A 12,424-nucleotide genomic window follows, 5' to 3' on the forward strand; every position below is an offset into this window, starting at 1 on the left:
TATAAGCGCAGAGTAAAAGCTCATAGTGAACATATTGGAAGTAATTGGCAGCATTATAAAATGGGGTCACAATTGCTAACACAAGTATATTGCATTACTGATCAGGGTCTCATTTTAAGTCATGTAAGATTAAGTACAGTAACACTTTAAAGCCCACTTCAAAAAGTATTGAATACTATGCAATGGGGTTGCAACCTCGTTTTGAGTTTTCATTGTTGTCTTTATCACCTTTGAGAGCTCTGATGGTTTTGAGGGTATAAAATGAGCATCAGCAAAAAAAAAAAAAAAAAAACATGATGGGGACTCTAAAGGCTTGAACACAGGCTAGATGGTTCTCGGCCGAGGAGGCCAGTTTGGCTGCCTCTGCTGAGAATCTAGCATGTGTACAGCAGACCTTAATCCTCCCTAATGCATTGCCGAGAGATCTGGAGTGCCGGATCATCTCGGCCAGACATAAACCAAGGGCATTGTTCTCCTCCTTACCCCTCCCACTCTGTCATGCTCTGTAAGTCATCCTTCCTCTCCACCCTATAGCAATAGTATGTGTCAAAAGCCTAGGCCGTATAGGACCCAACCCCAGACTTTCACCCAAGGGATCAAGTCCTGATCCCTGTGTGTGTTAACAGTTGTACATGTGTACACACTTTACTTTTCCCCAGTCCACTAAAAAAAAAGCTTTTCCCAGGAGACACAAACAGCAATGAAAACCAGAAGATGTTCTAACCCCTCCCTGCACTATAAAACATTGGAGTTGGCCTTTTAAGATATGGACAAACAAGGTTTTTTTTCTTAAATATAATTATATTTATTTTATTTATGCAGTAATTTAAAGAGTACATCAAGCTATTTGCTCCAGTGCTCGAAACACAGGATGTTGCAAACTAGTGTACTAATCAGAACATGTTTGGTCATATGCCACCCACCAGCACTTGTTATAGGTATAGAAGTACAGTGAACTGATGTGCAGGAAGCCTGTGAACATTCCAGAGGCAAGAAGAGTTTTAACCAATATGGCATCGTGCTGCTATTGTTTCAGGTGTTAAATCACTTTTAACAGCAATCCTGAACCGAGATGAAAAAAAAGTTAGAAACTCACCTATTAAGAGGGAAGGCTCTGGATCTCATAGAGGCTTACTGGACCTTCCTGCATCTCCTCATTCCACCAGTTTAATGACTTTGGGAGTCCCCCGAAGGCTTCATAAGCATTGTTGTCCCCAACTGCTTCTGCAGATGAGCGCATCTGTATAGCACATGCTCGAACGTGCACTCGCGCCTGTGCAGTGCAGATCCACTAGACTTTAGAAGTACTTAGAGGCGTGAGTACTTCCAAAGCCTTCATGAGGACTACTGAAGGCATATTCCAACATTCTAGTAGATCACTTCATAGGTAGGACAGCAGTGGAAGCACGGAGAGAGGACCAGGAAGGCTTTGTGGGATCCAGAGCCTTCCCTCTTCTTAGGTGACAACGTTTTTTTTTTTTTTTTAATCACGGTTCATGAGTCTTTTAAGTTTCCCATAAAACAACTGCTGGAATCTGACTGGTGCATAACACCTTCAAATTCTTTGCAGAAGTCTTTAACTAACTATTTTGCTTTTATATCACCTTCTTCATAACTTACCACCAACAAAAATTATTTTTCATTATACAAGAATATTTTTTGTCCATAATATTGATATGTTCCCCTTACCCTGCTGGCATCGAATAATACCTTTTCATTTTGCACACAACATCCTGTAGTGCTATCCATGCTGTGGCTCTTCCTTGGGAAGCAGACTTGCATTACAGTGCAGAGATCTCTTGTGCACTACCTAAGCACGACTCCTGCTCTACATCAACAGCATTCACAGTGTAAATGAGGGGTGCCATTTTTAAAGAGTGTTATATGCAAACCACAATTATTTTCATTTATTACACATCTCTAAAGGCCTGTACGCTCAACCAAATCGCCTGACTGTTGTCTGATTTCGGTCTGTTAGACGAGGGAGTGGCGCATGCGTTACGTCACGCAGGGGAGTGGCACAGACAATGCAACCAGCTGCCACAGGGGTGAGTTGATCCGCCATGCGGATTCCTGGCGGGTTTGGGGGTGGGTGGCTGCTGTATACATGGCTGACTATTGGCTGAGGTGGTCGTTATCTGCCGCCTTAGTCAGGCATGTGTTTGAGCCTTCATAGCTGACAGCAACTGATTCAGTGTAAACCTGGCTTAATTCAGTAGCATTAAAGCACAGGTTAGCTTATGTTAGAAAGTTAGCATTAAGAATAGGTCGAGGCTCACCAGTACATTAAAGCAGAATGCAATCCAAAGTGTTGTTGTTTTATTTCGGATCACATGTGAAAGGTTTACAACCTCAGTGAGATTTTCACTGCTGTGCCTCTGCTGGGAAAAGTTCCTCGCCCCACACAGAAAGCACATAAAAACACATATTTAGTTGCTGAGTTGTTCTGAGCTTCTTTTTTTTAGGTGTGAGATTTTGTATGTATTGCATGCAGTAGTGAGTTGTGAAATAGCCTTCAGTTAATCCGCATAGATGTAAACTGACCCATAGGGAAAAGCATTTTGCGTTAAAGCAAACCTGTAAGTTTAAAAGAAAAAAATAAAATCAGATACCTCAGTAGAGGGATGTCTCTGGCTCCTCCCACGTCCGCCTACAGACCGCCACTGGACTTCAGGATCCCCTAGAAGTTTGAGACCTCATTCCCATACGTGAACAAGTACGGCTGCACTGCACAGGTACAGTACACAGTACCACTGAGCTGCTCAGGCCTCTTACCGTGCAGGCGTGAGGAATCCTGCACCTGTGCTCATTCATGGATGGGAGTGCAGCTGCGTGCACTCTTTGACAAGCCCTTTGGAGGTCCCATTGCTGGATTGGTGAAGGCGAGTGGGATGGGGGAACCCTCTGTATTACCCAGGGGCTTCCCCCTACTGAGGTAAATACCCATGCAGGGCACTTTTCTTCTTTCAGGTTTCCTTTAAAGCTCACTGCAACTGATTCTGTGTGATTCAGTGAAAACCAGTCCTAACTACTCTCAGGATCGGTGGAGAATATTTCTGAGGACACAGACCATGATTAAAACAAACCCTCATTTTTGGTGCTTCTTTTTATTTTCTATGCCAGTGTGTAAACACCACACCTTTCTTTTTTAAGGCAGCCATACATTACTTGATTTTTCAATGGATTAAAATTAGGTTCAATAAAGACATTGAACTTAATGGAAATCTATTGTAAGTAGATCGGAAATGCCGGTAAGGCCCCGTTTACACTTAATCAGTTGGTACATGTTTTTTCTTCTTCTCCATAGCAGTGCATTGTGAAAAAGATTTCAGGTAAAACACTAAGTGTGTGAACTGTGCAATAGAAAAACATGGGCATTACTTTGAAAATCAGTTGTCCTTTCAGTTATAACTGAGAGCAACTGATTAAGTGTAAACAGGACCCTTACTGTCACATTCAATCCCTCCGGGCACTGCATCAGCCAGTACAAAGCTTGCATCTGCTAAAATTGAGTCTAGTACAGGCATGGGCAAACTTGGCCCTCCAGCTGTTAAGGAACTACAAGTCCCACAATGCATTGCAGGAGTCTTACAGCCACAGTCATGACTCAAAGGTAAATGCATTGTGGGACTTTTAGTTCCTTAACAGCTGGAGGGCCACGTTTGCCCATGCCTGGTCTAGTATCTAATACTGGTGTGGTAGAACAGGTAAAACATTGATATCTGGCAGATAATGATCCTTTACCTGACCGACCACTAATCTCTTAAACTATTTGCCCCCTTCCTGATTTCTTATTCTTTTGCATGTTTGTCACACTTAAATGTTTCTGCTCATCAAAAACCGTTAACTATTAGTCAAAGACAACATAATTGAACACAAAATGCAGTTTTAAATGATGGTTTTTATTATTTAGTGAGAAAAAAAACCTCCAAATCTACATGGCCCTGTGTGAAAAAGTGATTGCCCCCCCTTGTTAAAAAATAACTTAACTGTGGTTTATCACACCTGAGTTTCTGTAGTCAACCCCAGGCCTGATTACTGCCACACCTGTTTCAATCAAGAAATCACTTAAAGAGGAGCTGTTAGGTATAAGGTCTCAGAGAAAATAAACACATATATCAGTAGCTAAAGATTGGCTGTACTTACATTACATATGCATTTCACTGTCCACGTTTGGATTTCACAGAATTTGTATATAGTATATGCAGAGATAGATGCTCCTGACAGCTCATGGCAGGCTCCATGTTTGTGAAGCCAAATGTGTCGTCATGTCCTGCCTGCTTCTGATCACAGATAAGCTGGTTCTTGAACAACACGGTGTGCAGTGAATATTAATGAGCCATGTGGCTAGGAACAATAGCTGACTCCTGCAGTGAAACTCTGCCCCGAGATTTATCAGTGTTTCGCGATGGACTGATTAGAAGCTCCTGTACCGTCTCATTAGCAGCCGAGGGGAGGGCCCCAGAATGCTTTGCAGTTTAGCTGCGGCTTGCGTCTTTATGGGTCTATAACAGACTAAGATAAGCACACATCAAAGGTAACTGAAATGTTTATCTTCACTAATGGCTTTTGAGCTTCCTTCTAAACTGTTTAACACAGGAGAATAGAGGTTTAAATTAGCTTCTGCAGCCTGACAGTTACTCTTTAAATAGGAGCTATCTGACACAGAGAAGTAGACCAAAAGCACCTCAAAAGCTAGACATCATGCCAAGATCCAAAGAAATTCAGGAACAAATGAGAACAAAAGTAATTGAGATCTATCAGTCTGGTAAAGGTTATAAAGCCATTTCTAAAGCTTTGGGACTCCAGCGAATCACAGTGAGAGCCATTATCCACAAATGGCAAAAACATGGAACAGTGATGAACCTTCCCAGGAGTGGCCGGCCGACCAAAATTACTCCAAGAGCGCAGAGAAAACTCATCCGAGAGGCCACAAAAGACCCCAGGACAACATCTAAAGAACTGCAGGCCTCATTTGCCTCAATTAAGGTTAGTGTTCACAACTCCACCATAAGAAAGAGACTGGGCAAAAACGGCCTGCATGGCAGATATCCAAGGCGCAAACCACTTTTAAGCAAAAAGAACATTAAGGCTCGTCTCAATTTTGCTAAAAAACATCTCAATGATTGCCAAGACTTTTGGGAAAATACCTTGTGAACCGACGAGACAAAAGTTGAACTTTTTGGAAGGTGCGTGTCCCGTTACATCTGGCGTAGAAGTAACACAGCATTTCAGCAAAAGAACATCATATCAACAGTAAAATATGGTTGTGGTAGTGTGATGGTCTGGGGTTGTTCTGCTGCTTCAGGACCTGGAAGGCTTGCTGTGATAGATGGAACCATGAATTCTACTGTCTACCAAAAGATCCTGAAGCAGAATGTCCGGCCATCTGTTCGTCAACTCAAGCTGAAGCGATCTTGGGTGCTGCAGCAGGACAATGAACCAAAACACACCAGCAAATCCACCTCTGAATGGCTGAAGAAAAACAAAATGAAGACTTTGGAGTGGCCTAGTCAAAGTCCTGACCTGAATCCTATTGAGATGTTGTGGCATGACCTTAAAAAGGCAGTTCATGCTAGAAAACCCTCAAATAAAGCTGAATTACAACAATTGTGCAAAGATGAGTGGGCCAAAATTCCTCCAGAGTGCTCATTGCAAGTTATTGCAAACGCTTGATTGCAGTTATTGCTGTTAAGGGTGGCCCAACCAGTTATTAGGTTCAGGGGGCAATTTCTTTTTCACACAGGGCCATGTAGGTTTTGAGTTTTTTTTCTCACTAAATAATAAAAACTGGATTTTGTGTTCAATTATGTTATCTTTGACTAATAGTTAACGGTTTTTGATGAGCAGAAACATTTAAATGTGACAAACATGCAAAAGAATAAGAAATCAGGAAGGGGGCAAATAGTTTTTCACATCACTGTATGCATGCTGGAATAATTCTGGCTAATAATGACCACCTCTTCCTGGAATTTAGCATGTGTATAGAGGACCCTGGCGAATTGACTAGGCCAAGCACTGCCCGAAGGCATTGTTCTACTCACTCACCCTGCCCGCTACTTGTGCGCTGCTCTGCCGGCCTTCCTCTTTCCTGCATAGCAACAAAGTGCGTCACAAGGCTAGCAATGCATCTGTACAGCCTCAGGTCCTACATGGTCACTCGAAGGATACCTGCCTGTCTTCAACATGCCTTGTACGTGTCTACAAGGCAATAGAGTATAGCCACAGATTGTTTTTTTCCTTGTTTTATTATCTATTTATACCTTTCTGCCTTTCAGTCAAAAGATCACTTATTTTCATGCATTTAGAAGTAAAAGAACAACAGGCAGCTTGGAGTTCAGCTCAGTGTGGCAGTTTAGTGACTGATAAGTCTAGCTTGTGCTTTGAACAATATGAGTAATCTAATCTAGGCCTGAGACACACTGCAGAATGCTTTTCTGAATGTCAGCGCTCCCATTGACTTGCATTGAAATTTTCTGAAAAACAGCATTTGCTGCAATTTTTCTACAATTTTTACGCAAATCAATAGGAGCGGTTTTTTGTTGGTTTTTTTTTTTTAACATCACTGACGGTCAGCAAAGTTGCAGTGTGTCTCAGGCCTTGGCCTACAGTCCCACGTTAATTTGAGGTCAAGGGCATCTTATTTAATAAGTTAATGCTTTTCCTTATTGTTAAATCAGTTACATTTAACACCAATATTTCCCAATTAGACAGATGCACAGCTGTATTATCAAAATTTAACACTGGTGAAGAAACAAGAGCAGAGTAATTAAGCAATAGCCCTGAGGTGATTGAACAATTTATGTTCAGTATTCTAACAGAATCCCAAATACCTCCTTAAAGGGCACACAATACATTTGTGAATAATCTTACTACCACGGTCTCATGGGTATATCTATCTTTCATGTGGTCTGTGGTAAAAAGCTGTGCAACGTGTTGGGCAGTATAAGTAGGACATGAATTTAAAGTGACTGTGCAGTTTCCTTTCCTCTATTTGGAGCAAACACATACATGACGGAAAACCCTATTATTAATCACAGATAAAACTTACCTTTACACACTTATGTGAAAAAGTGACCCTTTGTAATATGTGTTTAAGGGATTGTTAGGCTAATTAGGGATATACACCTGAGCCAGACACTTATTTACAATATATATGATCCCTGAACATTAGGCCACATACACACATCAGACCATAGTCTTTGGAAAATGAAAGATCACAGACCAATCTTACCACCCTTCATGTAGTATGAGAGCCATACTCTACACAGTCTTTTCTATGGAGCTGAACTCCACATCAGAAAAAAATCTTTGCAAGATGCTGCACACACAGATGCTGTACAGACACAAAAGATCAGTATCTGCAAAAGATCTGTTCCTGCCAAAAATCCATTCCTGCAAATTGCAATGATAGTCTATGAGATCTGCAGATCATCATACATACATGATTAAACTGACAACCATCTGCAGATCAGATCCACCAGGATCAATTGCTTCATCTGCAGATGAATGTCAGTTAGATCATGTGTGTATGATGATCTGCAGATCTCATAGACTATCATTGCTTTTTGCAGGAATGGATTTTTGGCAGGGACAGATCTTTTGCAGATACTGATCTTTTGTGTCTGTACAGCATCTGTGTGTGCAGCATCTTGCAAAGATTTTTTTCTGATGTGGAGTTCAGCTCCATAGAAAAGACTGTGTAGAGTATGGCTCTCATACTACATGAAGGGTGGTAAGATTGGTCTGTGATCTTTCATTTTCCAAAGACTATAGTCTGATGTGTGTATGAGCCTTTAGGCTACTTGTGTGTGTGTGTCATTCTGGAATTCAGAATAGCTTTTATCATATTAAAAGTTAAGTTTTATCTGTAATTACTTTAAGGGGGGTTTCCATCATGTATGTGTTTGTTCTGGAGTCAGATTTACTGTGTTTGACATAAACCTCTATTTGAGGTAAAGGTGGCCTTTACTGGTTGGAAATTCATAATCAAATCAACAAATAAAAACATTGCCTGGCTGCAACAACTGTACTATATACGAGTCAAATAGCAAGTACAGGCGCTCCTGCACATCATTTTTACACAAACATTTTACACTTACACACTAGAGAATCTGTGATTGTTACCCACTTTTCATGCTATAACAGTAATAGCATAGCACCTTTGCCATGTACTTCGGAGTGTTTGCCAACCTTGCAAGGAGATTATGGGGATTCCTTCCACAGTGCTACCTGCATGGATAGGGAATCGATCCCTTGGGTGATCTTTCGGGGCGCAAAGCTGTACAGATGCGTTTCTAGCCTCTAGGCTAGCATATGCTTTGTTTTCATGGAGGTGGAAGGAGGGACGACCTGCAGCACACAATGGAGCGGAAGAAGGTAGAGAGGGATAAATATGGAGTCAGAAAGGGCTCCGGTGAAACGGCAGTCTGGACCTCTTGCTGAATGATTGGGGAGGGTCCGGGACCTCGGTACACAGGGTAAAGTCTTGGCAGAGGAGGCTTCGAACCATCTAAACTGTGTAGAGGCTTGAGAAGGGCTGATCTCCCCCTACTCTTTGGTCATTTTTAGATATCTGCTTGACTTAATTCTGATTATTTGAACCAGTTCTCATGGCAACAACCTTCAGTGCAAATGCTAGATTGTTCGCAGCCAACATGAACAGTCTGGACTGACTCTATCAAGAATCTAGAGGACCCCCTTCCCCAAAAGCTACGGTACTTAGCTGTGTTCCTCACCACTGTTCCTCCTTCCTCCTCTAAAGCAACAGAATGCATCACAAGGCTGTAGCTTCATGACACGTCTGTATAGCATTTGGCTCCAAACTGTCGACTAAGGAATTGAGTGCTGATCCCTCTGGGTAACGATTTTTGTGCATGTAAATGCACCTTTAGTGACAGTGATAGAAGAATGCATTGTTCCCCTCTGTACCTTGGTTGCCAGAAGCCACTCTATCACACTTTGCCCCTTCTTCCCTGTCCTCCTCAGATATTCACCCTGTCCTCCTCAGATATTCATAAGCGAAACACATACATTTTAGAAGCCAAACTTCCTCACTAAATATGACCAAATATTTTTCAGAAATTTTTCCTGAAGGAGAATCCATTAAGAAGCATGTAAGTGATTTGATCAGGTGAATGATTTGTAAATCTTTGACTGGGTGGCCATGATCATGGTTTTTTTTTTTCTGCTTACCGTGTGGGCTATAGGAGAAAGCAAAAGTGAGACAGGATCACAACAAGAGAAACAGAGTCACCTAATCAAATCAATCACATTTCTCCATGATCTGTCCTCAATTTCTTTTGAGGAAATTCAGTAAACTCTACTCTTTATTTGTTGACTGGCTATTCCATTTTTGTCTATAGCGTTATCTTACCTTTACTACACAACAGTAAAGCACACAACATTTGTGCTAATAAAACATGCCAGTGAATCCAGTAGGTGAACTTCAGTTCAATATAATCCAAGAGAGAGTTGTAATTTTTTTCTACCAACAGTACATGACTTTTAAATGCTTTTAAATCAAGCAAGGTTTACTGGGTCAGTTGTGGGGTCTATCTACAGCCTTGGAAAACTTTATTAAGTCAGGCCCACTATTCTGTGTCTCAAGTTGGCCCATGCAACTCGCTTAACTGTTGAGGGATCATTACTCTACCCTGATGGCACAACTATAACCCCTATATAAACCGTAAGAATGCATATGAGCAGCATTACTGTCCTCGCTCCATTGCTGCTCACTACTCATCAAGATTTTGGGGCCCTCCAGGATCCCTCCAAGTGCTGGCACATCCCCAGCATTGCACCTATTATTATTCAAGCCATAGCCATGGGACCAACCATGAAGGTGGGAGCGGTGTCACAAAGGGAGAGGCTAGATGTGGGGGAGGGATTGGGCCAGCATATCACATCATCTGGGCCACTTACACACCACTGACAGTCTGAGATAGACGGTGGGGACCCACAGATAAAAAGTCAATTTTCTTAGTAAAGAATAATTTTTTCCATAGGTTTTATCTTTCTTTTTTTAACCTATAATCACAAACTTTCTGATATGATACAGATTTATGCACATTTTTGAATACAAATTTATCCAACTTGAAAATGGGCTGATCGAATGATACCAAGGTGTGATTCAATTGGTCCATTTTAAAGCTGCATACATTTTTATGATTGTTCAACACAGAATCATTTGCATTTCATTGACCATCCCTAGTTAGTAGTATTCCAGCAATAATGCATTCATTGGCCATGTGGAGAGCTTGTATTATTCAAAAAAACCTGCTATTAGATGGCAAAAATTGCAACCCACCACTGTGTAATATCAGATCATAGTGAAAATTGCTAAAAGGTTAGTGAAAGAGTCATGCAATTGTAGTTGTGTGGATACACATGAAATGAAACATTTCATATCCATGGGTAGTCCGGGATTGTTTTTTACACCAATTCTCATTACAAGTAAGTGTATCCTATTATAATTGCACAGCCTCTAATAAAGTCTTTGTAGACCACAAGGCTCTAGCCCCTTATTAGGAACTAGCGCCTTTTTGTCATGCGGCCGTTCAGTGATCACTGTGATTGGCTCACAGGGATCACCTGGTAAGGAGCCAAATAAACTGGCTCCTTACCCATTGGAGGAAGCATTCGCCATGAGCAGCGATCGGCTCGGGACTGCGGAAAGCCGCGGCATAGAAGCTACACTGCATCAGAGATAGAAAGTCGCAGATGCGGTGTAGATTGTCACTTCCGTGGTCCCAAGCTGGTTAAAGGCACTGTTTTAAAGCTGCAGGATTAGGGATGGGGGATTATGGGAGTGTGTGTCTCAGGGTTAATTACTTTCCTGCTTGCCTGTAATTCATCACACAAGTTACCCTCTGGCCCCCTACTCTGCAATCCCGCGTGTGGTCATTTTTCTGATGTTTTTCTCTTGAGTTTTCTCCTAGGAGATAATTTTTTATTTTGTATTTAAAATAATTTTTCAGCACTTTGCAAATGAAAAAGTACCAAAAAGTAGGTAAAGTATTATCAAAATTATTTTGAGTATTTTCTTGCTTGCCGGTGGTTTAAAAGGCAGTTTTTGGCAAGTTGTGAGAATATAACCTAGGAAAAAACTCAAGTGAAAAAGTTAATTGCATATGGGCCTCTGTCTTTTCTACTGGAGGTACTTTTTAACTTACCTTTTTGCAAACCTTACTGTGATGTAAAATGACGGTCTGAGAGTTGCAGGTTTAGTGCCAACAAGGTTTAGAAAGGCCTAATGTCCTTAGATTACTGTATAAAGTATTAGGAAAGGGACATCGACACCAGTAAGATGAGAGAGTAAATCAGCTTAAGCCGTGTTTAGGTGTAGTATAGAGCTCCAAACTCTAATATGAAATGCTGTAGCTGCATGCAGCCAAGCATGGAACCTCAGCAGATAACCATTTGTTAAGAGTTAAGAGGCAAGAAGCCACTCTGAGGCTTTGTGGCTTGTGTAAATATCTTGTCACCTGTCATTCTCCTCTTTAGTTCTGAAGATCATTTTTAAGAAGGGGAAAGGAAAGCAGTGCTTTAATTGTATTTAATGCAGGAAAAGGAAACTGGGCTCATGGTAGGAAACTTCAGTCAAAAGTCAGTCAGGGAGGAAGCAGCTGCAAGCAGTAAAGTAATGGATAAGAAGCATTTAGAGATGCCTGAGATTTTGTGTTTAACCACTTCCCCTACACCAAAGGACTACAATACTCTCCTATCATTTTCCAGCAAAGCCACTGACTGTGCCTGTGTCACACTACCTAGCACTAAAAACTTCATAGATCTTATTTCAACCTAGCAATTAATCTATCAAGCTCTGTCCTAATTAATTCAAATACAGTACACACAGAGTTCTCACCACTCATACACATACCCTACAAGGTGGCCATAAAAGTACATATTGTAGCAGCGCTGCTTGAGTAAAATATTGATAATTTACCAACATTTTACTAATCACTACCCAGCACACATTAACACTTGAACCCTTCTAAGTGCTGAAACTGAATCCCCTGTCCTATTGCCTAACCCTAGACCCCCCCATAAGTGCCTAAAACAAAACTCCCAAGTTAATGCCTAACCCTAACCCCCTTAGTCTACAACCATTTATTCCTATGTAGTAACCAATCGGCTGCTACCCCTATCAGGTGCCCTGATAATTAACACAGACATCTGCCGATCCCTGGGCCCAAATGACCTGATCCAGGCAATACATCATACAGTTTTATTTGTACAATCTTTCATAATTAATTTAGCATAAAGACCAATAGATTGAGGCTACTGTGAGCAGATTGTTTAGGAAAGCTCTCATACTGCATAAAAGTGGTAAAATTTTACACATATAATACATTACTGCATTTTCTCCCCTCAAGAGATCAAAGACCCCACTGGCTGTACATTATTTAGAATACTACCTCCA

General features: G+C 41.3%; 1 protein-coding gene across 4 annotated transcripts in view; it reads right to left on the reverse strand.

The window, feature by feature from the left end:
• The window catches only part of EPS15L1 (epidermal growth factor receptor pathway substrate 15 like 1), a 260,710-nt gene that overhangs the window by 45,812 nt on the left and 202,474 nt on the right, over positions 1 to 12,424 (reverse strand). The gene's annotated exons all lie outside the window — the stretch shown is intronic.

The sequence above is a fragment of the Hyperolius riggenbachi genome, chromosome 1 (genome assembly GCF_040937935.1).
Source record: "Hyperolius riggenbachi isolate aHypRig1 chromosome 1, aHypRig1.pri, whole genome shotgun sequence".
Taxonomy (NCBI): domain Eukaryota; kingdom Metazoa; phylum Chordata; class Amphibia; order Anura; family Hyperoliidae; genus Hyperolius; species Hyperolius riggenbachi.